General features: G+C 44.9%; 1 long non-coding RNA gene across 1 annotated transcript in view; it reads left to right on the forward strand.

Annotated features, from left to right (window-relative positions):
* Nucleotides 1-17,372: 17,372 nt before the first annotated feature.
* The window catches only part of LOC123362689, a 102,623-nt gene continuing 93,024 nt past the window's right edge, over nucleotides 17,373-26,971 (forward strand). The window contains exon 1 of the long non-coding RNA XR_006576517.1: nucleotides 17,373-17,958. This is a non-coding gene — a long non-coding RNA (uncharacterized LOC123362689). The remainder of the gene's footprint in view (nucleotides 17,959-26,971) is intronic.

The following is a 26,971-nucleotide window of genomic DNA, read 5'->3' on the forward strand; positions in this document are numbered from 1 at the left end:
CAGCCCCAGCATAGACTTCCCCCACCCAAAAGCCATTTCTTCATGCTCTGTGTGGAGCCTGTATCTGTGCAGAGGAGGGAGGAAATCTCACACTAAGATGCCAGTCAGTTCGAACAGGACACCACAGAACCAATTGGCTGGGGGGGGTTTTCCATTTCCACAGTGTGTGTCCATTTTAAAAGGGTTAATATTGCTCATGCCGAAATAAAAACATTTGCCATGCTCTATCTAATCAACCACAATGAAAGTGCCTTCAGCACCCACCTCTTTTTCCAGCCAGAATGAAATTGTTTAGAGACCTTATTTTCAAATGAATCCCCACTTATTTTTTTAATGACAATAGCACTCTTCAAGGGAAACAATGAAAGGCAGCCTGAACTAAATGCTTTCACACAAATAAATGCATTAACTAATTAATTTGAAGTGTTAGGATGTAAAATACTTTGGGATAAAACTTGATCCTCACAGAGAACCCAAAAAAGGCCCTCTTTGCCTCTGGACCTTATCACACCTCTCAGTGGGGATGCACACAGACTGAGCCAGCTTAGCATGAGCTGGCATGGAGGGGACAGAACAGGGGAGAATCTATGATTAACACTAGAGTTGGCTGAAATTTTTTTGAAGGAACAGTTTTCTGTCAGAACATACAACTTTGTCAAAATCTAAATGTTTTGAGGGAATGCATCAATTCAGATGAAATTTTCAATGAAAAAATTTCAGAACGGTTCAAAATCAACCTGGATTATTTTATTTTGTCCTGACTTTAGCATTTAGTTTTGTTTCAACGCTTTCATTTGGTTCCAATTTTCTCATTTCGTTCTAACTTTCTCATTTCATTTTTTACTTTCTTTTTTCATTTCAACTTGATGTGGAAAAATCTCCATTTCAGGGAGGTGATTCTTGTCTCATGTTGCCCGGGGTGTTCTTTCATTGGATGAGGGAACGCTGTTTCAGGCTGGTTCCGTTTAGCCACACGAAGTCACAGTGTGAGTGGCAGCTCTCTGTTCCTCCCTCGATTAGGGTTTGAAACTGGATTCCCAGCAACAGATACTGTGTCACTCTTTCTTACCCCACAGCTGATGGCTACTGCTGTGAAGCAAGACATATTAATTGATCCCACCTCACATAGCCTGCCCCCCTGCTTTGAATGATGAAAAGAGGAAGCTGGAGGGAATTCAGGTCGGACTCACAAACAAATAAAAGGAATTTTCCTAGTGCTGCTCCCAATGCCAGCAGTATTGCCCCATCTCTCACATGCCCCATCTGAGAGCTGTGTTAGAGGAACCCGCAAACCTAAGCGTGAGGCCGCTTGGAAGCAGAATTCTTCTATGTAGCAACTTATGGTGGGGAAGAAGACCAATGCTTGAATCTTGAGGTTGCTCAGTGAAGAAGTTGTTGTGGACGCTCTGCACCATGAACCCCAGGAAGCAAAGGGAGGGGAACCAGATTTCCTTGAAGAGGGAGAGCCAGCAGAATCCACTTGGCCTGAGGCACACAGCTCCCCCTGAGAGGAGTATTTCTCTGAGGCACCATCAATCACTCAGGGTGCTGGAGGTGGTGATAGCAATGATAATGAGCAGGAGGAGGTTAGCTCAATTCCATTTAATCCAGCACCACAGGAGGCTGCTTCCCTTCTAGAGGCTGACACCGGCAGGCTAATGTCCAGAGACCATCATCTTCCTCTAAAATTTTGCTTCACTAGTTCAGCTCTGGAGAGGATGCAGTTGTTAGACACAGCTCCTAGGTGAGGGGGAATATCACTGCCTCCACCTCCACTGGACAAGGTTTGGGTGGGAAGACTTGGGGGGAAGCTCCCACTGTATACAGGGGAGCTCCTTTCAGAGTGGTACCAGATGATCATATTTGGTTGTCAGATGTTGGATCACCGCATGGAGTGGCAGGGGGTCCCTCAGGCTCTCCCTCCCTCCCCCTTATCTCCCATTATAGGGGCGGGGAGGATTTATTTATTTGTTGTTTATTTAATTTTACGTATGTCAATCAGTCCTACCTAACCAACCCGCCCCTTGCCCTTCCCCTGTCTAACCGACGCATTAGAAATTGAAGCAAAATGGCCACTATTTGGCTTCCTGTTCCAATTCAAATATGGTGGAAACATTTAGTTTTGACATTATTGAAATGAAATAGTTTATTGTTTCCAAAGTGAATTATTTTGGAATAGTTCATTTTGAGAAAAACTTTGAGCTTGAGGCTTTGTGTCCCAAAAGGAGACCAAACAACATTTTAAAATCTCAAAACTTCTTGCAAGACAGAAATTCCATTTTCTGGCCAGCTCTATTTATCACAGACCTAGCAGTTCCAAACTCAGGAAGGGGCAGCATCCATTATTCCAGCTCAACCCATAGACCCAAAGCCTGAGCATAGTAGGCAAATGAATTGTCCTCTTCCTCTACCACCCAACCACCACTTAGTTCCCCAGACGAAGCTGCTTGACAGATGGTTGTGCAGAGAATTTGGGGGTGCACTTAAAAAATCAGTTAAATCCATTTCGGATGGACAGCATTAGAAAATAATGTCCACTGCAGAATCTTTCCATCTCCTGCAAGAGTGGATGGACATACACATTTTTATAAACCATCCATCAAGTAGGCTTATGGCTTTGTGTCTTTGGTGGGGATAAAACACCCTGTTCCATCCCTATAGATGCTTCTCATGATTACCTATATTACAGTGGAACCTAAAGGCCCAATCAGGAATAGGTCCCCTTTTGATAGGTGCTGAACAAACATGTGAGAAGACACAATGCTTTATGTTTTATCATTTCTTAGTAACGCCTTTGGGGCACAACTTCCAAAAACTGCTGGGTTCAAACCTTGAGGGGTAGAGAGACAAAAGCAGCTCATGTGTAAATCCCAACATGGGTTGCCTGACAGGGAATCTGAGGAAGAGCTGGAGACATTGTTATCAACTGTTGAGAGGGTGTCCATGGTTGGCAGGTGGGTCAGGGAGGATTGAGCTTCCAGACTGGCCTCTTTCCTAAGAGGGGAGCTCAGGCTTATTAGGGTGTAGATGAGGAGTTGGCACAGAACTACAGCCTCCTGAAAGCAACTTTGGATGGGATTTTAAGAGGATGAAACCACTCAGTTTGAGGAGAAGACAGCAGCACCTGCAAGGTACCCCACAATAACATGTTACAAGGAGGTAACGGGTGTTGTGAACTAATATTTTTTCCAGTGTTGTAATTACAAATAGATATAAATACTGGAGAATAAAAAGGATTTGTGGACTGGATGATGATGGTATGACAGAGCAAGCCCTAGTAAAAATTATTAATATTTTTTCCTCTGCTCCCTGACATACCAAGATTTAATACCCGGAGCTATTATTTTTTTTCTGTTTTAAAGGATATCCTAGTTAGGAGTTCCTGATCAGACCTGACCTTCTGCAAACCACTGACCCTCTACACCAGTTCTGTGTGTGTGATGACATGTGGGACTAATGCATGGGGGGGAAGTCACATATGAGGTGAACAAATCTCTAGAGTGTCAGGGCCAACCTCTGAGATTAGGAATCTTTTTTTCTCTCTCTCTCTTTTGTGTTCTCCAGCTGGAGCAGTTCAAAATAAAGATGCTCAGGAAAAAGGAATTTTCAGCTAAAGCAATCCCAGGATTTCTACTTCAGTAAGGCTTATGGCTAAGCGATATAGTCAGAAGGACCATAAAATCCCATTAGTTAAACAGGGAAATGGGGGATTTGATTAAGTGATTGGTGTGCTCCAACAATCCCAAAGAGCTGCACAGTAGCAGTTCATGTGGTAACAGTAGCAAGCCAGTTGATGGTCCAAGAGTCACAGCAGCAATAACATGAACAACTCCAGAGACTAGCTACTGGGGCAACTTTAGGTGGGGCCCACGGGTGCAACTGCACCCACAGAAATCAGGCTGGATCAGCTCAAACTTGAGTTGCTCTGTTTCAGTGGAGACAGTTTTCTAGAAACACACTCGACACAGCTGATCCCAGCACGGACTGCCTGATTTATGGCAATTCCTAATTGGTGGAGAAGAGGAGCTAGCTACTACTGTGAAACTCTGTGCCCCAGAGCAACACCCTGGCACTCCCATATTCAAATGTTTTGTACAACGTATGCTTCCTGAGGTATCATGCTAAAAGTCTTGATCTGTTGGACATTAATATCCCGTTGGATTGTATGTGCTGTCATTGTATGTGAAGTTATGGAGTTCTGTGTGTTACTGAAATATATTCTGAAGTTGGAAACACCCACAAGTGGCCTTTCAGCAATGAAGAAGTTAGACAGTACTAATGGCCCCATTAAAGGGAAGCCACATGCCCAATGACTATCACAGGGACTGTTTGCAATGCAGGCTTCCTAGAGGGAGGACGTAGGCAATGGAGGATGCTTGACCTAGGGGATTGACCCCTATGTCATAAGCAAAGATCTTTCCAGCAAGCTGGAAGAAGCTATAAAAGAAGGGAAGTGACATCATCACTCGGCCTCACTCCCCTTACAATTCAAGACCTGGAAACACCTTAGGAACAAAGACTGAACTGGGGAAAGAGGCACCAAGGGGGAAAGAAAGTGATCCTAACTGTGTATGGAAGATTGGAGGACTGTTTGTACCGTCAGAGTGAAACACTGCTTAATTCATATCCAGTCTAGTTTATAGAACTTAGATTGTGTTTTGTTTTATTTCTTAGGCCTGGTCTACACTAGGACTTTAATTCAAATTTAGCAGCGTTAATTCGAACTAACCGCTCAACCGTCCACACCAGGAAGCCATTTAATTCGAACTAGAGGGCTCTTTAGTTCGAATTTGGTACTCCACCTCGACAGGTGGAGTAGCGCTAAATTCGACATGGCTAGCTCGAATTAGGCTAGGTGTGGATGCTAATCGAACTTAGTAGCTCCGGGAGCTATCCCACAGTGCACCACTCTGTTGACGCTCTGGACAGCAGTCCGAGCTTGGATTCTCTGACCAGCCACACAGGAAATGACCCGGGAAAATTTGAATTCCTTTTCCTGTCTGGGCACTTTGAATCTGACGTCCTGGCTGGACATCGGGGCGAGCTCCGCAGCACCTGCAACGATGCAGAGCTCTCCAGTAGAGGAGTCTGGCCAATCCAAGAATAGAAAGAGGTCCCCAGCATGGACAGACCGGGAAGTCCTGGATCTGATCGGTGTGTGGGGCGAGGAGTCTGTGCTCTCGGAGCTGCGCTCCAACAAGCGGAATGCAAAGACCTTCGAGAAGGTCTCTAAAGCAATGATAGAGAAAGGATACAGCCGGGATGCGATGCAGTGCCGCGTGAAAGTCAAGGACCTGAGACAAGGTTACCAAAAAGTCAGAGCGGCAAACGGACGCTCCGGAGCACAGCCCCAGACATGCCGCTTCTACGAGGCACTGCATGCCATTCTCGGTGGGTCTGCCACCACTGCCCCACCAGTGACTGTGGACTCTGAGGATGGCATAGTGTACCTGGACAGTTCCTCGGCGATGTTCGCCGATGGGGAAGATGAGGAAGGGTTTGTGGAGGACGGCGCAGGCGACAGCGAACACAATACCGCTTGCCCTGACAGCCAGGATCTCTTCATCACCCTCACAGAGATCCCCTACCAACCCTCCCCGCCCGTTAACCCGGACTCAGAATCAGGGGAAGGATCAGGTGGTAAGTGCTATAAACATGGAAACTTTTATTTTTTTAAAAACGGGTATAGAAAAAATAGAAATACTATATACAAAATTTTACATGTCAAACTATATAAATAGTAGGTCCACACATATAGGGATTGAACAATAATCCTCCAGGGACAGTTCAAGAAAGCTCTCAGAGAGCAGCTCGAAAAGCCTCCGCAGGAGGTTCCTGGGGAGAGGTGCCTTATTCTGTGCTCCATGGAAGCACACTCTTCCGCGCCAGGAGATCCTAATGTAGAGAGGAATCATCGCCTCCACCAGCATTGCTGCATATGGTCCTGGTCTGTGCAAGGCTTCCAGTAGCATCCGCTCTCTCTGACTGCGAGTGACCCGCCTCAGGGTGATGTCGGTCTGGACAGGCTGCATCTATGTCGGGCAATTAGTGTATTGTTACTATTGTTAACGGTTTACAATTAGGTTGCATAACAACGACCCTCGCTTAACAGCCACGTGCTGGAGGCCACAGAGAACAAGCAGACATTGATCTTTCCCGTGCACTGGCGGGAGGGGCTGGAAAAGGCTCAGCCTTTCTGCTTTCCAGATTGCCTTTAGCAGGAGAGCACAGCTATCCATTAACTGATAAGCATGATCTACTTTAAGGCTTACCAGGACTGTCTGCAAGACGGATTATGCTGTCTCTCCCCGCTTGTCCGCTCTCCTGTGCAATGGCGCCGCCAATGAGAGCGTATTCCGAAATCTCGAACTTTTCCTGAGATCTCGTGAGACTTGGTGCCCTGTATGGTCTTGTTCAGAGAAACTGACTAGACTGTGTTCACTGTTCGCAAACATGTATCTGTTCAAGGAAATCATTTACTGTTTCCCATCACACAGCTTCTGCTCTTTCCCGGACTGCCCCGGCATCCCCCTCGCAGAGGCTGGCTCAGATTAGGCGGCGAAAGAAAAAGACTCAGGAAGAGATGTTCGCGGAACTGATGGCCTGTTCCAGAGCTGAGGCGGCAGAGCAGAGACAGTGGAGGGAGAGCCTATGTCAACAGCATCGCACACACATCGAACGGGAGGATAGGTGGCGGCAGGAAGACCATCAGGCGACTCAAACGCTGCTTGGGCTAATGAGGGAGCAAACAGACACGCTCCGGCGCCTTGTTGATGTTCTGCAGGACCGCAGGCAGGAGGTGAGAGCCCCCCTGCACTGTATCTGCAACCACCCTCCAACGCCAAGATGTCCTGTCCCCCCATCACCGAAAATTACAAGACGGAGGGGCGGTAGGGGCCGTGAGAACTGTCACTGCACCACAGCTGAGCGCTAATGTTCCACACACCTCTGACGCTATAACTGTTTAGAAGCGCTTCCCTTACAGGATCACCCAGTCCCAAATCCAAGTTTCATCACCCCACTATGTAGTAGATTAATAAAAGCTGTTTGCTGTTGTTCACTCTTTCCGTCACGTCTTTCGTGTCAGAAGACTGTGTATGTGGGGGGGGGCAGGGGATTTATAATTGCACGGGATAGCCTACATTAGCAGGGTACAGACTATCGGGGGCAGGATCAACTGCAGGGCACACACAGACTGCATTCAGTAGTCACCAGGGTCCCTCTGTGTGGTGTATGCTGCCCCGTGTCATTCTGTGATGTGTACGCTTGTCCACAGTCCTAGCGCCTGCCACCCCCTAATGTTAAGGCATGCTGCCCTTACCATGCACTTCCACCGTAGGCGCGATCCTCTCCGCTGCCCTGAGCCCCAACAAGAGCCCTCATCCACGGACAGATACTCACCCTTCCCCCACACCCCTCACCCCTTCCTACGCCCAAACCCACAGCCCAGAGCCTGCATCCAAATCCCTATCCAAAGACGGCACCACTCGCCCCTTCCTGCAAACCCACCCCTACATGCACAACCACTTGAAACCGTCCCCCACCCCTATGTAGGAGCAGGAGGCTGTCCGTACTGTATTGTACAAGCGGTCTGTACATCAGTGCACACCGTACCCAGCACAGTATGCGTCCATGTTTCAAACCCTGAACAGAAATGCAAAGTAAAGGAAAGATTTATTAAAAATAACTGTTCCATTTAATTTGTTTAAAAACATGTTTTGGAAGTGGGGGAAACTTGGAGAACGGGGTATGTAACCGCAGATCTCACTCAACACATAGAGACACAGGCCCAGGATCAGCTTCTCTTAAAATCAAGTGTAGAGTCATAGGTTACCCTGCTCTCCGAGGAAACTTGCTTTCAAAGCCTCCCGGATACACAGCGCTTCCCGCTGGGATAGTTTTTCGGCACGGGTGTCTGGCTGAGCGTAAACAGCAGCCAGGCGATTTGCCTCAACCTCCCATCCGGCCAAAAAGGTCTCGCCCTTGCTCTCACAGACATTGTGGAGCACACAGCAAGCAGCAATAACTACGGGGATATTCTTTTCGCTGATGTCCGAGCGAGTCAGTAAGCTCCACCACCTCCCCTTAAGACGTCTGAAAGCACACTCCACCACCATTCTGCACTTGCTCAGCCGGTAGTTGAAGAGTTCCTTCTCACTGTCCAAGGCGCCTGTATAGGGCTTCATGAGCCAGGGCATTAGCGGGTAGGCTGGGTCCCCGAGGATCACTGTAGGCATCTGCACATCCCCAAATGTTATTTTGTGGTCCGGGAAGAAAGTTCCTGCCTGGAGTCGTCTAAACAGACCAGAGTTCCTGAACACACGCGCATCATGAACCTTGCCCACCCACCCAACGAAGATGTTGGTAAAACGTCCCCTATGGTCCACCAGTGCTTGCAGCACCATTGAAAAGTAGCCCTTTCGGTTAATGTACTCGCTGGCCTGGTGGGCTGGTGCCAGGATAGGGATGTGAGTCCCATCTATAGCCCCACCGCAGTTTGGGAATCCCATCGCGGCGAAGCCATCTATGATGTCCTGGACGTTTCCGAAAGTCACTACCTTTGAGAGAAGTTGCTCAACGATTGGGTGGGCTACTTCAATCACAACAACCCCCACGGTAGATTTGCCCACGCCAAAGTGGTTCGCTACTGACCGGTAGCTGTCTGGCGTTGCAAGTTTCCAGAGGGCTATGGCCACTCGCTTCTGCACACTCAGGGCTGCTCGCATCCGGGTGTCCTGGCGCTTCAGGGCAGGGGACAGCAAGTCACAGAGTTCAAGGAAAGTGCCCTTACGCATCCTGAAGTTTCGCAGCCACTGTGATTCATCCCAGACCTGCAGCACTATGCGGTCCCACCAGTCCGTGCTGGTTTCCCGGGCCCAGAATCGCCGTTCCACACCATGAACTTGACCCATTGCCACCATGATCTCCACGGCGCGGCGTAACCTGCTTTGTGAGAGGTCTGCGCCACTCTGTGAATTCCTGTCCTCACCGTGCTGCCGGAGCCGCCTCCGCCCGATTTCTCAGCAGCTGACTGTGGAAGAGGTGGACGATAAGGTGCGAGGAGTTGACAACGGCCATAAGTGCAGCGATGATCGCAGCGGGCTCCATGCTCGCAGTGCTGTGGCGTACGCGCTGTAACTGACAAGAGAAGGGCGCGAACAGATTTCCCGCCGGCGCTTTCAGGGAGAGAGGGCGGGAGTGACGGTTCAATAATGACAGTTACCCAAAACCACCCTCGGTACATTTTTCCCCCCAGCAGGCATTGGGGGCTCTACCCAGCATTCCAATGGGCAGCGTGGAGTGCGGGAACTGTGGGATAGCTTCCCACAGTGCACCGCTTCCAAAGTCGACGCTGGCCCCGTGAATGTGGACTCAGAAATTCGAATTAGTGTATTTAGTATGGATACACAAATTCGACTTCATAAGGTCGAATCCACAAATTCGAACTAAGTTGATTCGAAATAGTCTTGTAATGTAGACAAGGCCTTAGGTAATCTGCTTTGATCTGTATGCTCATTATTTATAATCACTTAAAATCTGTCTTTCTGTAGTTAACAAATCTGTTTTATATTTTTCACCTAAAACAGTGAAATGCATGGGAAATCTACTCAGTGAACAAAAACCGGTGCATGTCCTCTCCACATTGAGGGAAGGGCCAACTAGGTATTGATTTTATACTGGTCAGGCTTTTGATCAGGGCAGGATGGTACAGTCCAGGGATGAAAGGCTAGGGAGCTGTGAGGAATTGGCTGGAGTCTCTTTATTGTTAGGTTTCAGAGTGGTAGCCATGTTAGTCTGTATCAGCAAAAACAATGAGAAGTCTTTGTGGCACCTTAGAGACTAACACATTTATTTGGGCATAAGCTTTCGTGGGCTAGAACCCACTTCATCAGATGCCATGGAGTGGAAAATACATGAGCAGGTATAAATACATGAAAAGATGTGAGTTGCCTTGCCAAGTGTGAGGTCAGTCTAACAAGACAATTCAATTGACAGCAGGATACCAAGGGAGGGAAAATAACTTTTGAAGTGGTAATCAGAGTGGCCCATTTCAGACAGTTGACAGGAAGATGAGAGTAACATTAGGGGGAAATTAGTATTGGGGAAATTACATTTAGGTTTTGTTAGTTCATGAATGGCTGAGGAGAAGCATTCATGTGACTGCAGCTGGGTGTGTCCCTGCCTGTGTAAATGTTTGTGTGAGTGCAGGACTGGGAGCAGTCTGCAGCTGTCACAGAATTAGAGGGGGCCCAGATTGGTTTACCAGAGGGCTTAGTGGCACCCCAGTTCCAGGTTGCACCCTGCTCATTGTGCTTGCTCCTGCCTCACCTGCTCTTGTGCCTGCTTCAACTCCTGCCTTTCTCCATCCTTGACACCCCTGGGTCTGCTTCTCAACCACGTCTGTGGCTCACTCATTGGCTTGGGCATTCGGCTTCTGATCCCTGGTTCTGATCCTTGGCTCTGCTCTCGACTATGCCCCTGGGTGTTCTGTGGTCCTGATCCTTAACTCAGCTCATTTGGCTTGAGGGGGTGACTCCTAGGCTCAAGGAGAAGAGCGAATTGTCCACATTTTAAGGAGCCAGGCAATCATATGGCATATTTCTAATGTTATAACTTCAAAGACAAATATAAAAAGAGGAAATTCAATGGCACTAGTAATTTTCTGCTGGAAAATGCTGTTTCAAAATCTTAATGTTTTGCAGGAAGGTGTTGATTTTGATGACATTTTCAATGGAAACATTTTTTAAACCGTTTGAATTAAAATAGAGTATTTTGTTTTGCCTTTCTCACTTTGATTTAGCTTAATTTATTTAACATGTAATTAATTTTAGTATAGCTTTATTATATTATTTTTATGGATTTATTTAATATTCAAATTTATTATTGTATAATGTTTAGACATTAAATGTTTCAGAAAGATTGTAGAATGTTTCTGAAATGAAATATTTTGGAATTTCTGTTCTGTGGTAAATGTCAACGTTTTGGCCTGATCGGGTATGAAAGGAAATTTCAGAGTGTTGAAATTTTGTCCCGCAGAACCGAAATTCCATTTTCCCCCCATGTGGCGGTGCGACGACTCACCGGCACGGCGCCTCCTGCTGGCTGTCTAGGGAATTAGCTCTTTTCCAGCTCTGGAGCGCCCTCTGCCAGCTGATGTCTCACCTGCCTCTGGCCCCGTGTCCTTCCCAGACCCCGGTGACCTTTTCCCAAGGGTTCTGCACACTGCAGTACCCCCTCACTCTGGGTCTCCCCTCCCAGGGGAAACCCCACCCTCTATCCCCACCTCATGTCAGTGGCTACTTCCAGTCATCATCTAGCCCAGCCCCTGCTCCCTGAGGCAGACTGCTCTGTAAACCACTCATCATCAGCAAGGGGGGTTGGACCAGATGCCTGTGCTTATTCCTGAGCTGCCCCTCTGCAGCCCCAGTACCCTTTTGTGGGCCCTTAGCTTGGCCTGCAGCTTTGCTAGGCTAGAGCTCCCCAGCTCCCTCTGCCCTTCCCCAGCACTGCTCCACTCTAGGTACCCTTCCCAGGTCCCAGGCAGCCAAGTCCTTCTCTCTCGGTAGCTAGCGTGAGAGAGTATCTCTCTTCAGCTTCTGGCCCCAGCCCTCTTATAAGGGCCAGCTGGGCCCTGATTAAGCTGGCCACAGCTGTGGCTGCTTTCCCAATCAGCCCAGCTTTCAGGGCTGCAGGCCTCTCCAGGGCTGCTTTATCCCCTTCAAGCAGGAGCGGGGTGACCACCCCGCTACACCCCAGCTCTAAAACATAATGATTCGGAGGAAGAGGAGAATCTGGGCAACAAAGCAGCCACCAGCAGAAATAATAAATTCTTTTATTTTCTGGTGCAATGATTTGATCTTCTACACATCTCCTGCATACATGGTGATGCTCAGTCTTAATCCAGAGCTGCAGTCCCAATGCAAATGAGGAATCAAGTACTGAAGACAGTGAGATTGGCAGAAGCGGGGTGTCATGAGGGAAAATACGGTGCTCTGTAACCTATCACCTTTTTCATGAATCCAGTGCTGGCGTTACAAATTTACATTTCACATTTCAGTACTTTGAGCATTTAATAACCCAAAAAGAAAAGTAGCATAAATAAAATAAAATAAAATAAAATGGGAGCGGAGGGAGGAGACAAGATGTGCTCTGAGAAAAAGCCTAAAACTTTAAAAATGAAAAATGCCAAGCAGTACACTGAAAGTGTTGAAATACATTGTGTGTATAATTGATATATCAAGACTCGACTTCAGGGGAAGAAAGTCTTGTGGAGCTTCTTCAAGTTCTCTGTGTCTGTTTTATCTGGGAGTTAAGTTATATAATTAGTGCCCACTTCAAAAACTAAACTTTCTGAATAATTTATATGACATGGCAACATGGGTCAAGGTTAGGGGAGCCTGCAGCTAATCTCTGCATATCAGAAAAAGACAGAGGAATCTATTAAATAAAAAGATGCCATTTTGGAAAAAAACTCCTGAGGGAGAATAAAATACAGAGCGGGAAAAGGATGAAACTACAAGCAACTGGCATCACTCACAAATCGCTATTCTCTCAAGGATTCGACGTTACAGTTACAGGGAAAAAACTAACAAGTACAATTATTTTCAACTGGTCGCACATAATTTTTAATTGGTTGATATGGCTAAATCCTTGACAGAATAATGAATTGAAGCCAAAGGCACTCTTTATCTGTCATTCTGATTGAACAGCTTTAACAGTGAAGTGAGCCTGTTGCCACGGTGTTGGCAATCCATAAAATCTTTGCTCCCAGGACAAGCCCAAACCTTTTTCAAAGTTAAAGCTTAACTGAATGTGAGGTGAATTCAGCTAGGCACATGTGGTGCTTATCCTACCAACATGTAGGCTGATAAGCTACATTTTCAGATAGAGTAGCCTGAGCACAGGTCTGGGAGCCAGGAAATCAATTCTCTTCTCTGCTTCCACACTGACTCACTCTGGCCTTAAACAAATCATTCAGAACCTGATCTTCACTTCAGTTGAAACCAACTATTAACTTCAATGGTGCAGAATCCAGCCCTTAACCGCTCCACATTAATTGTCCTCATCTGCAAAATGGAGATAAAAATATGACCTTACAGGGCTGTTGAGAGGATTCACTAATCAATGCTATATGTTACGTATTATGAAGTGATGATACTGATGCCATTATTAGATGCTGTCAGTCTTTTCTCTTTATCTTACTGTATCATGGTATTGTAAGAAAATTATTTTATCACAAAGTGGGGATATAGTGTAGTATAGCAGAGGTAGCAAAATGGTGATAGAAAATCAGTGAGTTTTGTCATTTCAAGCATATGGCCTCAGTTCAGTGTCATGCTGTATTTTGCTGTGCATGTAACCCTGTTACAACATAGACACACACTGCAGTCAGATAGCCTTAAAACAAAGGTGAACTGTTTTAGTCCCCTCGGAGGAATACAACTGGTCAGAAGAATGCAGTGCTTCCAGACCTGACCACAGTGATCCACATATATATGACATCCAGACATGGGTACTGAAGCTCCTTAGTTTTAGGAATGAAGTCACACACATACAACTTCACCATGTTTTAACTGGTGCAAAACCAGAGCAGCACATCTGGTTAGCAATGCAGGTCACTGTGAGGAGAGCAACTTGGTACTCTGCCCTCTGTGCTGGCTCCCTATGGAATACACAGTCCAGTTTGAGGTTGTCGTCTTGATATTCAAAGCCCTGCATTGCATTGGGCCTGACAGATCACCTCTCCCTCTTCAAAATATGACTTCTCATGACTGCTGTGTTCCAACAGAACCTTGAAATTGTTGACCAATAGCAGGAGACTTGTGCGTGCTGGAGACAGAACTGGGCCTGGACAATGGAACCTTGCAAGACGTAAGTCTCACCACATGCAGAGCTAAGTGAAAAACTAATTTCTTTGATTTGGCTTCCCCTCAATAATCTCTTCTAATAGACACACAACACACCCACTCATCCACTTTAAAAGAATAATCCTAATCAAGCTATATCTCCTACAGGCTGAGAAGGAAGAAAGAGTGATAAGAGATTGCCATTGTTATTTCTACTTTTAAAATCTTTCAAGACACTCAGATATTACATTGGTGGGCTATATAAGTACTTCTAGATTGATAGTTCTCCAGGAGACAGGCTGTTTTTCCATTATTTGTCTGTACAGTGCCTAGTACAATGGGACCCTGATTGGGGTCATTAGGAAGTAGTGTAATAGCTAATAATAATAGATAGATTCAGATTTAAAGATCTTTCACTATGACATTTTAAAAAGGAAGAGAAAGGGAGATATTAGAGATGAGCCTGAGCCCCAGAATTTGGATTGGATTTTGAATGCCTAGTATTTCAGGGATGGTTCAGGTATCATAAAGATAAAAGTTAGCTGTGAGGAGCAGCTCATGCAGATCTGGATTGAAATTCGGACCTTCTCCAGTAACATCTGGCCAGGGAGATTTCTTGGGGCTTTTTTTTTCCAGGGCAAGGCAATTATTTTATCAGCTGAAGAGTGCTGGAAGAAAGTTGATGGCTGTCAGAACCTAGTCATTAGAAAGTCTATTACAGAGTTTATCATTGATACTAATCCAAAATTTTACTTTCCTTCTCTACCATCAGAGAACAGGAGATTCATCTCATGACAGTTTGGAAGATGAAGAAAATGTTAACTATGTCTGGATTCCTAAGGCACTGACAGAACAACTTTGGTCAAGTTTTTAGTAAACATTCTGAAGTCTGAGTTGGTCATATACCAGTATAACAGCTGCATATTTAGAGGGGAAACCAAATCATTAAGACACATTCTTTACCAAGACTTCTCTTTAGCTTCATTTTCATGCTTTGTTGAAACAAGAACATGCAACCAACTGTATGCTGTCCTCATTGATTTTAATTATGTTTTAGCCATAGGAAACAGACAGCAATAGTGTGAGGAGTATGTACCACAGAAGTATATTTGATTGCTGTTGAAGGTCAGATGTAGCAGAGTGACTGTGTTCAATGTTAGGCCGGGGTGGTAGTCTCAGGCGCTAAAATTAAAATGTCCAAGGGAAAATAGTAGACCTGTCCTTTTAAGACTTTAGCCTGTCAATTCTGAGGGGGAAATCCAGGCTTCCCTCAGTTCTCTAAGCCAGGGCAGCAAGACTTCTGCCACAACCCTGGTGGGCTCTTTCAGTTCTTTCCAAAATAAAACAAGAAATAAAGCTGCAAAGAGTTCTGTGTGATTGCTTCTCCAGGCCTTTTTTGGCGGAGTTCAGAGTTTTAGGCAGATGAGCAGCATTGATGCTGCAGGCTCTATGCTAGATATGCTTCCCTTTCTGTTCTTCTTTACACTGAAAATAGATGAGAGAAGATTTGTTCTCCTTTGCTGCTGAGAAACCACTCTCTGCTTCCTATTTCTCCTGGATCCAGGTGAAAGCATCCTCCCCCTAACTGTCAGAGAATCAAGGTGTGGTGGGGCAGGACCACAGCCTGGCTTTTCCAGCTGGGAATTGATTCTTTTGTCTTTCTTATTCCTTGTGTGGTATGTACACTGTAGTGCAGGCTGGTTAGCAGGAAGAAGCTGACTGACACAGTCATTTAGCCATATCCTACTCTTGATCTTTGTATAAACCACCATTGATGTAATGGGAGTCCCATCCGTGGCACATGTTTCTTAAGAGTGACAATGGTATTGGGGTTATGAGGCCTGTCAAGTAATATGGTAAAGGAAGAGTTGCTTTCTCCTCTGCCAGTGAACAAGGAACTTGATTAGACTAAGGAAAGTAGTAGTATCCCCAAAGCTCCATCTCTCTTTGCTTCATGGAAGCACATATCTCTAGTACCTTCCCCAACTTCTCCTCCTGACTGGCTTCCTGTCATAGATATAAACAATTCACCATTTCAGAGAGCCACACAGCCTTATTTCTTCATGCCTTATGGATCTCTGTGCACCAGTGTGTCTCATTTCCAATGTCAGTTTGCCAGCTCACTAGATCTAGATGTTGCAGATCTATCTGTGGCTTCTAGATTTGTACTCCCCCATTCACATAGCTACTGTGATTAGATCATTGTATATCTGAGGTACCATTTTTAATATGGTCTTAGCTGAAGGTCTCTTGTACTGGTTGGTTCACACTGGGGCTAACTCCTTAGTTGATCTTCTAGTGAAGGTCCATATGTATTCCCCCTCTGGTGCAAGATCAGATTCTTCTGGCCAGCGATGTCTGTTGGAGCCAGACCTGTGCCCCAAATGCCTTTGTGCCTTCCCACCCAAAGGCATAAAATGTTGAGTGGGCCAAACCATCCCTTCATTCCTTCATACCTCTTGGGGCTGTGAGAGGGAACCCTTCTTGTGAGTGCTGTGTGATTTAAATTCTGTTTGTGTATAGTTAGTAGTAGTGTAAATAGTATCATTGTAGCTTGTTATTTTCAGTTATTACTACCCATCCACTATTCAAAACCGCCCCCCTCAGAGTTAGGTTCTTCCCTGGTAATAGGTTTTAGCCCCTATGTCTGAAGCGATGTCTCCAGGCTTCAAAACTTTATCCTCTACTGGCTATCCAGCTGACAGATGGGCACTTGAAGTAGGCACTCCCCAGTGAGTATTCAATGTATCATTCACTCTCCAAAAGAACTCAGAAGGCTAGAGAAACCCAACTAAGCGTTTTCTCCTGGAACTTTCAATGAGGGCATCTTCAGCTCCAGAGGAAAAAACCTGTAACAGACCCAAGCAGACTGCATCTCTGAGTGCTCCTATGAGCAGCAATTTATCCCTGAACTCCTGGCCTCATTCATCCAAGAAGGTGTCATCTTCTGAGAGAAGCTAAGTCCTCCTCCACCCAGTCTTCTGAAAGGGGTAGGAAGGAGCAGTGAGCACAGACTGAGGTCATCCTCTGAGGGCTCAAGTAGAGACAGGCATACATAAATGGTCTCAAACTGCTCAGTTAAAGACCTGTTCATGACACAAATCAGGGTTCCTCTGGCACCTTCACAGAAATGGGTAACCTACCACTGTTAGTCTTGAATGGAGATCAATCCATCACCCAGTACCAACTGTTTAGTACCATCATTGGTGCACAAGGTGCTGATGACCTCACTACCCATAACCCTGGTACCGGCTACTACAGAGCAATTGCTTTTGACATTGACCTTCTCAGCACTGTTTTTTCGCAGTCTGTGATTTACAGATGACTGCACAGCCTGAGTCACCACTACTATCCACTTTGAGAGTGCTGTGCACAGTGCTACCTTGGTACAAGAGGCTTTTAGCTGCATTATCCTGTGTAAGAAAAGCAGCAGCACAAAGGAGAGCAATCAGCCACGCAGCTGTAAGCATGAAAAGAGGGCGAAAACATCCTAACTTTCATCTGCCCCAATTAGCATAACAAAAGTTGTGACAGACTCATAATGCTTAACAATGCACAAAAAATGTAGTTAGTTGGCGATTTAAGGCTTTTTATTAATATTAAATAGTGGTAGTTTAAGGTAAGGTTAACTAGAAATCCAAAATGGTGGCTGCAATGATTTTACCTCAGAAAATCAAAATGGAGGACTTAGGCTGAACTGACCAATAGCATACAGGTTAGTGGAGTGAAGTAAAATTCAGCAGGGTGAGATTAAATTCACTCCAAAATATCTGAAGGGAGAGGTCAGTCAAGTGAGAAGGAGGTTCTCAGCGAGGTCTGGCTCAAATGACATGTGAAGCTGATTGGCCAAACAGGTATCACCCCACCAGGAGGGGGCTATGCTAATTGCTAGCATTGAGAGAGCAACCATTCAGAAAGGGTCAAAAATCTTATATAAGGCAGAGAGCTGACAGGCTTCAGTGTGGGTGTTTAGCAGTTGTAGCAGATTGGGTGGAGCAGATCAGAAAGTGGAGCTTGGAGAAGCAGGGAGAAGAATCGATCAAAGAGCTGAAAGCATTTTGACAGAGCAGAAGGACCTAGACAAATCAGAGAGATTTGAAGAAGAGTAGGTGTAAGTATAATTATCTTGAATATAAAAAATGCATGGGTATGGTTGTAAATAAAGCGGGATGTCTACATATGAATGGATTTTACCCCACCCATTCTATGATTGCCTGATCACCACTCATAGAATGCTATTTACTTAGTAATGTTATTTAATGTGTAATATTGTAATGTTGTCTTATACATATGTATAAGGGATTTGTATGTTACATTGTAATAGGTTTTGTATTATATTCCAACATTGCATTGAGGCTTTATTCATACGTATAAGGGGTTATGTGTACTGTATTGTATATGGGATGTGTAGTTCGGTGGTTCAGTGTAGTTCAGTAGTTCTCAACCAGGGGTACATGTACATGTACCCCTGAGGGTACTCAGCAGTCTTCCAACTCATCTACATATATACCTAGTTTTACAACAGGCTACATAAAAAGCACTAGCAAACTCAGTAAAATTTCATAGACTGATTTGTTTATACTGCTCTGAATACTAGACACTGAAATGTAAGTACAATGTTTATATGCAACTGATATATTTTATAATTATACGGTAAAATGAGAAAGTAAGCAATTTTTCAATAATAGTGTGCTGTGACACTTTTGTATTTTTATGTCTGATTTTGTAAGTTTTTAAGTGAGGTAAAACTTGGGGGTACACAAGACAAATCAGACTCTTGAACGGGGTACAGTGGTCTGGAAAGATTGATATCCACTGGTGTAGTTCATTGCATCACCTTACTGCAGCTTGCGTTATTGAATTATCCTGTTGAATATATTGTAATTGATTTATGTGTTTAAATAACCATTAATTTATTTTCAAAGAACTAGTGCTTGAGTGGCAATCCTTGAGCGGAGGGCTGTATCCGTATCCTCCCCAGGGTAAACAGAACTAATCTGTTCTGGGGAGTCCTCTAAGGGTCAGAGACAAACTCCCCGGTAAAGCCTGGGTAATTCCCCAAGGGCAGGCCACCTCCTGTTACCCATTGCAATGGGCCAAATTGACAATCGTCTTACAGTCATAGGCTGGCCATTACTGGGGTGGCTTGGGTCCAAATTTTGGGGTAACAAACTAACCACACTGTGACAGGGCCAAGCACGTCTTCAGTACTGACAATAAAAGAGGACTTTAGCTCACCCTCAAGCCCTTGTTAGAGTAGCCCTGCCACTAGAGGAATACTTTTTTGCACCTCTCCCTCAGAGCACAGCAGAGAGTCACCTCCTACCCACTCATCTCAGCCCCACTCTTTGACTCCTACTGGTCAGACAGACAATCTAGGGACGGACATTATAGACCAAGACCTAAGGGGATCTAGGGAAGAGAATTCACCTTAGTATGCACCCTGAGGCCCTCAACCCCTTACTGCTATAACATTCAGCCCTGGTCCTACTCGGCACCTTGGAGCATGCAATCTACAAGGAAACCAACCCCTACTGCCCCTGCAAGGCTAGAACTGCCTCCCCTACAAAGTTCTCCTCCCCAGGATGCACTTCCTCACACAGCAGCAAGATGAGCAATAAAATGAGGAAGACATTCAGACAGAGGAGCAATTATTTCCAGCAGCCATTTCCTTGTCATCCGTAGATGAGGCGGTAGTGCCCACCACTTCTTGTCACCTGATGAAGCCTTTCTGAGAATTGCTCCATCAAATGGTGTATTCCCATGAGATTCCAGTTGAAACTGCAGGAAAAATCACAGAAGCTACTTGATCTTTTGCATCAGATAATTTCAGGGAGAAATTGTTAATGAGCAGTTATTAGAGCTAGCAAAACATTTTTTGCAAACCTCAGCATCTGCAGAGCCCATCTTAAAAAAGGCAAGGAAGCAATATCAACTGGGTTCCAATACTGTTACACTCACCCAGCCCAAGGATTCGTAGAGATCGTGGCTGATCATGAGCAGTCCAGACAGCAAAGGCCTCTGAAAGCAACTCCAAGGGCTAAAGATCCTCCCAACAATTTTGTTTTGAAGTTTAGAAATGTATATTGCTAATTATCAGTCCCTATTAGCAAAATACAATTACCTACATTGGGACAAAGTATCTAACTTAATTGAAAAATTTCTCCAAGAGCACAGGGAAGCACTAAAATTCATTATCAATGAGGGTTAGTTTATAGCCAGTACTTCTTTTCAGGCAGCACTAGATGCATCAGACACAGCAGCAAGATCTATTGTCACATCCATTGTCATGCCCAGAGCTTCATGGTTACAGGGATACCAAAGGAAGTCCAGACAACTGTGATCTCTTTAACATCAAGACTGATGAAGTCCTGCACTTCTTGAAAGATGTGCATGCTACTCTTTTATCCTTGGGGGTTTATACAACAGCACATAAAAGAAAATAATCCAGACTGCAAGGTTATTGTAGACAGAGGTCCTCAACAAAGATCCTCTGAACAACCTAGGGAAAAGCAGAAATTTCACTGTAGGAATTCCCCAAGGAATTCTATGACTACTCATCTTGCACCCACCTGAAGACAGCAAATTTAATAATAATAATAAGAGATATGCTGATCTCTTAGAACTGGAAGGGACCTTGCAAGGTCATTGAGTCCAGCCCCCTGCCTTTGCTAGGAGGACCAATTTTTGACCCAGGTCCCTAAGTGGCCTCCTCAAGGATTGAACTTACAACCCTGGGTTTTGCAGGGCAATGCTCAAACCACTGAGCTATCCCTTTCCCCCCAATGCTTTGATCAAGAACTGCTTGGAAAATTTTGAGATTCTATTTATTCTCAACCTGCAGGATGCATACTTTAACTTATCAATCCACCCAGTTCACAGAGTATACATGGGATCCCAAATGGGATATTCTCACTACCAGTACATAGTCCTGCCCTTTGGTCTTTCAACAGTGATAAGAATATTCACCAAAAGCTTGGCAGTCATGGTGGCTTACCTGAGAAAGCAAGGGATCCAGATACATCTGTAGCTTGATGATTGGCTAATTTGAGGGAAATCACCACAACAAATGAATGACTCCATTCACATGTTCTTAAAACTTTTCACTATCCTGGGTCTCAGAATCGACAGAGAAAAGTCAATTCTAGTATGACTCTGATAATAGATTTCATAGGGGCCGTGCTAGATTCCACAATGGCAAGAGTTTATCTGCCACAAGACAGATTCAGTGCCACAGTAGGCCTCATCAGCCAGCTTCAAGGTTACCCTCAAATGTCCATATGAGCCTGCTTCAGACTTCTCAGTCACATGCCCTCCTACACTTATGTCACACAGCATGCCAGACTTCACCTACACTGCCTGCAAGGGTGGCTGAAATCTGTGTATCTACCAAAGAGACATCACATGGATGGGCATAAGTGTACAAGTTCCCCCAGAAGATCTCTCATCATTAAATTGGTGGAAAGACTCACTCTGGGTATGCATAGGAGGACTGTTTTCTCTACCTCTTCCCATAAAGACACTGTTGAAGGATGCTTCTGTGCTTGGGTGGGGAGCACATCTGGACTATCTTCAAACCAAAGGCCTATCAACTCGTGAACTGACTTGCCTTCGTGTAAATATACTAGAGCTCAGAGCTGTTTGGCTAGCGTGTATCACGTTTCTCTTCATGCTACATGAACTGACAGTCCAGGTCGTGACAGACAATGCAAAAGCAATGTTTTATGTCAACTGACAGGAAGGAGCATGATCGTCCCTCCCTTTGCCAAAAAACTATTCATCCCTGGAACTGGTGTCACAGTTCAGGGCAATAACACTTCTATTCCCCTTCTATGGTTGTGCAAGGGCACCCACTCTAGGCTTCAGGCTCTTTAGCCATCACCTCTCTTGGGTGAAGAGACACTTCTCTCTCCCTCCTGAATGGGGTATTTCCAGGTTGCACAGTTCCCTTACTATGCTGTGATATGACAAGCAAAAGGCAGATTGCCTAAGCAGGCCTGCTTTGCCTTCTCTTGAGAGACATACACAGTGTAACTGCCACGGTGCTTTTGAAACAAGCTTGTTTACTCTTAAGGTTAAAATCATTACCGAGAAAATGTTTAAAAAAAAAAAAAAAGAACCTTTAGCTCAGTTGATTCATTTGCCAGGTTTCTTTCCCGAATCCCACACCAGCCAGGGGAGAAGCAAAACCATACACCCTTGATGTAGCTGGTATTCTGTCAGTTTACCTGGATAGAACGAAGTCATTCCGTCATGGCTTTTCATAGTGTTTGCAGAGAGTATGAAGGGTCAGGCAATATCTACCCACAGACTGTCTATGTGGGTGTCTAATTTTATTAAATCACGTTATGAGTTATCTAGATTAGATCCACCCATGGTGTTTAGAACCCACTCTACTAGGGCTTGAGCAGCTTCTGCAGCTTCCCTGAGAAGCATACCAGTCTCTGCAATGTGCAAGGCGGCTCCATAGGGTGGGGGGTCAGTCTAAACTTTTACAGAGCATTATTCCCTTGTTGAGGCATCAAGATCTGATGCCTGTGTTGGCAGAGCTGTCCTACAATCATTATTCAAATAGACTCTGCACTTCTCCCTACAAAGTCACTGGTTGTGAGGCACCACATGCAAAATACGTATGGAACACCACTCGAGAAAGGAAAAAATCTTGTTTTACTCTACAGTTACAGTGGTTCTTCAAGATGTGGTGTTCTCCTTCCACACTACCGTGATATCCTGTAACACTTGGATTCTTTATTGGTGAAGTAATTGAGGAACTTTTGGGCCCACTCCTCCATTTAGGTTGGGAGCAGGAGTGTATTTCACAAGACTGGTCACCTACATTGACTGGAGCCCCAGTGTGCCAGGTAATCTTACTCTACCTCAGGGCAGAGGGGAAGCAGAGTTGAGACCTTGGGGCTGACGAGATCAAGACCTAAGAGACGATGACTTCAGAGGACCCAGGAAAATACAGCATTGGCCTGGTCTAACCTGATATCGGCTCCCACTGGTTACACAGTGCACCAGAGGGTCAATGTTATCCTTGAAGAGTACACCATGCACTCTACTTTATGACAGTGCCTCGGTGGATGATTGCAGAATCTGCAGCAACCTTTCTAGGGATTGCCAAGAGGTTGGTAGGCTATAGCAACCTCTGTCCTTCATCACTGAAGGTTGTTGAAAAAGCGTGTATCCTGACTTATGTAATTATATGCTAGGGCCCAACAGATTTCACAGATCAAAGAACTGATATTTTGATGTGTTTTATTTATTAGCAGCCATTTTTTCATCGGTGTGGAACTTGTACAAGGATGTGTCGAAGTGAGTTGGTCACCAAAGATTTGAAAAATGGAGAAATAAATACAGAGGAAAAAAAACACTAGCAGTATTTGGAAACTATGGAAGTTAGCATGGACATCACAAAAGGCAACCGAAGGCAAGATTTATGACTGGACTGTGGGGATATACCCAGCAATTATTTCATTATGGATCTCTCTGAAGGATCTCATGAGGCATTCAAGCAACAATAAAGCAAAGGAAAAAGAAATAAGCACTAAATTAGTTATCAAAAGTTCATTTTCAGAACCTATTTCATGATGTCTGAAAAATCCGAAGTGCCACACTCAGTCATTAGTTTTGCTGTATTGCTGCACTTCACCATGTTTAATACAGAAATACGCTATATGAAATCTTCCTATTTATGAAATCTGGTTTGCTTTGTTTTAGCAAATGGAAGAGGAATAATAAAATAGACTGAGCACAGGAGGCACTTTTTCATTTTCCTGTGGGGTCTCTGATACTCCTGCTAGGTTTCACTTGACACCCTGAACCATAGCCTCTGGCAACCCCTCCATGCATCCACCTGTCTATCTGTCCTTGGAGTCCTCCCAAAACTTTTATATTTTAAGTTGAAAATTACTAGACTTGAATGTTGCGTTCCTGAGCTTTGCATGCTTGTACTTGAAATTTAAACATGGTCTGCCTTGTGATGCCTTCAAGGACTACACCAAATACTCGAGTACAATTGAATTCAGAATAAGGGACTATCCATAGGATTCAGCAATGGAGTGGGTTGCCACATAAAGAGAGCTCCTCTCCGTGCCAAAGTGATAAACATTTTACCAGGAAGAAAACAGACATATATCCACCCTATAAGGAAATATAACAATGGTCATGGGCTGCCCTTCTTGGAAATCTGGGATAAATAAAACACTCCGATGTTTTCTTTCCCTGTAAACTGGCACCTACCAAACTAGGTAGATAAGCTTCTGGAAAAACTGTTAGAGGAGCTAAACACAGGGTTTCTTACAGAATCTAAGTGGTCTATTGGCTGCATTTCCATTTAAGAACCCTTCATGTTTTCACGTGGAAGCCTTGCAGGGTGTTATAAAAAGAACCTTTAAATATGGTTACATTTGCAATCATTATTGGTTCTATAAATCTTTCCCTGCTCTGGGTAACATCACCTTTCCTAAGAATACACCACCCCCTTACATAAGATAGGAGCAGTGAAGCATTGCAGTGAGCAGATGTCCCCATTTCTCTGAGTTACTGAGTATTTCTGTTTTCTCCTCTTAGGTTTTGCTGCCGTTCTGGTTTTGGAGTCATCAGTAAATTTGATCCCAATTACATTTACTTCCACTTTCCTCTTGGTCCATGAGAATAATGTAGATTTGCAAACTGACATCTGCTGTCTTCCGTTTGATACTAGTGCCCAATTGTGGGTCTTTACTCTCAGCATTACTCTATTTTCAATTCTGTTCATTTCTGGCTGGGTCTGAACCCTATTTATGTGGCATTTTATCAAATGAATGCTTTTACTGGTAACTAACTGTACATTCTCCACTGCATTCCATATATCTATTAAATCAGTTACTGCCTGTTTTTAGCAGTGTAACTCTTATTAGTGTTGCTTTTCTGTTATTCGATACCAGTCTCTCCAATATTAATATACCAGCTCCCTTTTTTTATCTCCAAATGTTTCCCAAAGGATTGTTACTTGGCAGATATTCTCTGGTTATTCTTGCCTACATTTTTCTAAAGAGATCTATCCCATTTGCCTTTTCGTGAGCATCAGATTCCTTCCTGACTCCCATCTCGGGGTACAAACAAGGTGCAGATGTCAGAGAGCATTTATTATTGTGCAATAGCCTTGTTACAGCGTGCACCAGAAAAGAATAATAGAATCATAGAATATTAGGGTTGGGAGAGACCTCAGGAGGTCATCTAGTCCAACCCCCTGCTCAAAGCAGGACCAACACCAACTAAATCATCCCAGCCAGGGCTTTGTCAAGACAGGCCTTAAAAACCTCTAAGGATAGAGATTCTACCACCTCCCTAGGTAACCCATTCCAGTGCTTTACCACCCTCTTAGGGAAATAGTGTTTCCTAATATCCAACTAGGGTAACCAGATGTCCCAATTGTATAGAGACAGTCCCGATTTTGGGTCTTTTTCTTATATAGGCTCCTATTACTCCTGCCCCCTGTCTGGTCAGCCTATATCCAACCTAGGCCACCCCCACTGCAACTTGAGACCACTGCTTCATCTTCTGTCATCTGCCACCACTGAGAACAGCCTAGCCCCATCCTCTTGGGAACCCCCCTTCAGATAGGTGAAGGCTGCTATCAAATCCCCCCTCAATCTTCTCTTCTGCAGACTAAATTACCCCAGTTCCCTCAGCCTCTCCCCGTAAGTCATGTGCCCCAGCCCCCTAATCATTTTCATTACCCTCCTCTGGACTCTCTCCAATTTGTCCACATCCCTTCTGTAGTGGGGGATCAAAACTGGACACAATACTCCAGGTGTGGCCTCACCAGTGCCGATTAGATCACTTCCCTTGATCTGTTGGCAATGCCCCTACAAATGCAGCCCAATAGGCCGTTGCCCTTCTTGGCAACAAGAACACACTGCTGACTCATATCCAGCTTCTCGTCCTCTGTAATCCCCAGGTCCTTTTCTGCAGAACTGCTGCTTAGCCAATTGGTCCCTAGCCTGCACTTGTCCTTGTTGAACCTCATTAGATTTATTTTGGGACAATCCTCCAGTTTGTGTAGGACATGCTGGACCCTATTCCTACCCTCCAGCATATCTACCTCTCCCCCAGCTTAGTGTCATCTGCAGACTTGCTGAGGGTGCAATTCATCCCATCATCCAGATCATTAATAAAGATGTTGAACAAAACCGGCCCCAGGACCAACCTCTGAGGCGCTCCGCTTGATAACGGCTGCCAACTAGATATCAAGCCAATGATCACTACCCGTTGAGCCCGACAATCTGGCCAGCTTTCTATCCACCTTATAGTCCATACATCCAATCCATACTTCTTTAACTTCCTGGCAAGAATACTGTGGGAGACCATATCAAAAGCTTTGCTAAAGTCAAGATATATCACATCCACTGCTTTCCCCATATCCACAGAGCTAGTTATCTCATCATAGAAGGCAATCAGGTTGGTCAGGCATGACATGCCCTTGGTGAATCCATGTTGACTGTTCCTGATCACCTTCCTCTCCTACAAGTGCTTCAAAACAGATTCCTTGAGGACCTGCTCCATGATTTTGCCAGGGACTGAAGTAAGGCTGTAGTTCCCCGGGTTCTCTTTCTTCCCTTTTTCAAATATGGGCACTATATTTGCCTTTTTCCAATCATACAGGACCTCCCACGATCACCACAAATTTTCAAAGATAATGGCCAATGGCTCTGCAATCACATTAGCCAAGGGTGCTAAAGGAGTTGGCTGCATTAGATCTGGCCCCATGGACTTGTGCATGTCCAGCTTTTCTAAATAGTCCTTAACCTGTTCTTTCACCACTGAGGGCTGCTCACCTCCTCCCCATACTGTGTTGCCCAGTGCAGCAGTCTAGGAGCTGATCTTGTCTGTGAAGACCAAGGCAAAAAAAGCATTGAGTACTTCAGCTTTTTCCATATCATCTGTCACTAGGTTGCCTTTTCCATTCAGTAAGGGTCCCACACTTTCCCTGTCCTTCTTGTTGCTAACATATCTGTGGAAACCCTTCTTGTTACCCTTCACTTCCCTTGCTAGCTGCAACTCCAGCTGTGCCTTGGCCTTCCTGATTACACCCCTGCATGCTCGAGCAATATTTTTATACTCCTCTCTAGTCATCTATC

This window comes from Mauremys mutica, chromosome 2, assembly GCF_020497125.1.
Source record: "Mauremys mutica isolate MM-2020 ecotype Southern chromosome 2, ASM2049712v1, whole genome shotgun sequence".
NCBI classification, from domain to species: Eukaryota; Metazoa; Chordata; order Testudines; family Geoemydidae; genus Mauremys; species Mauremys mutica.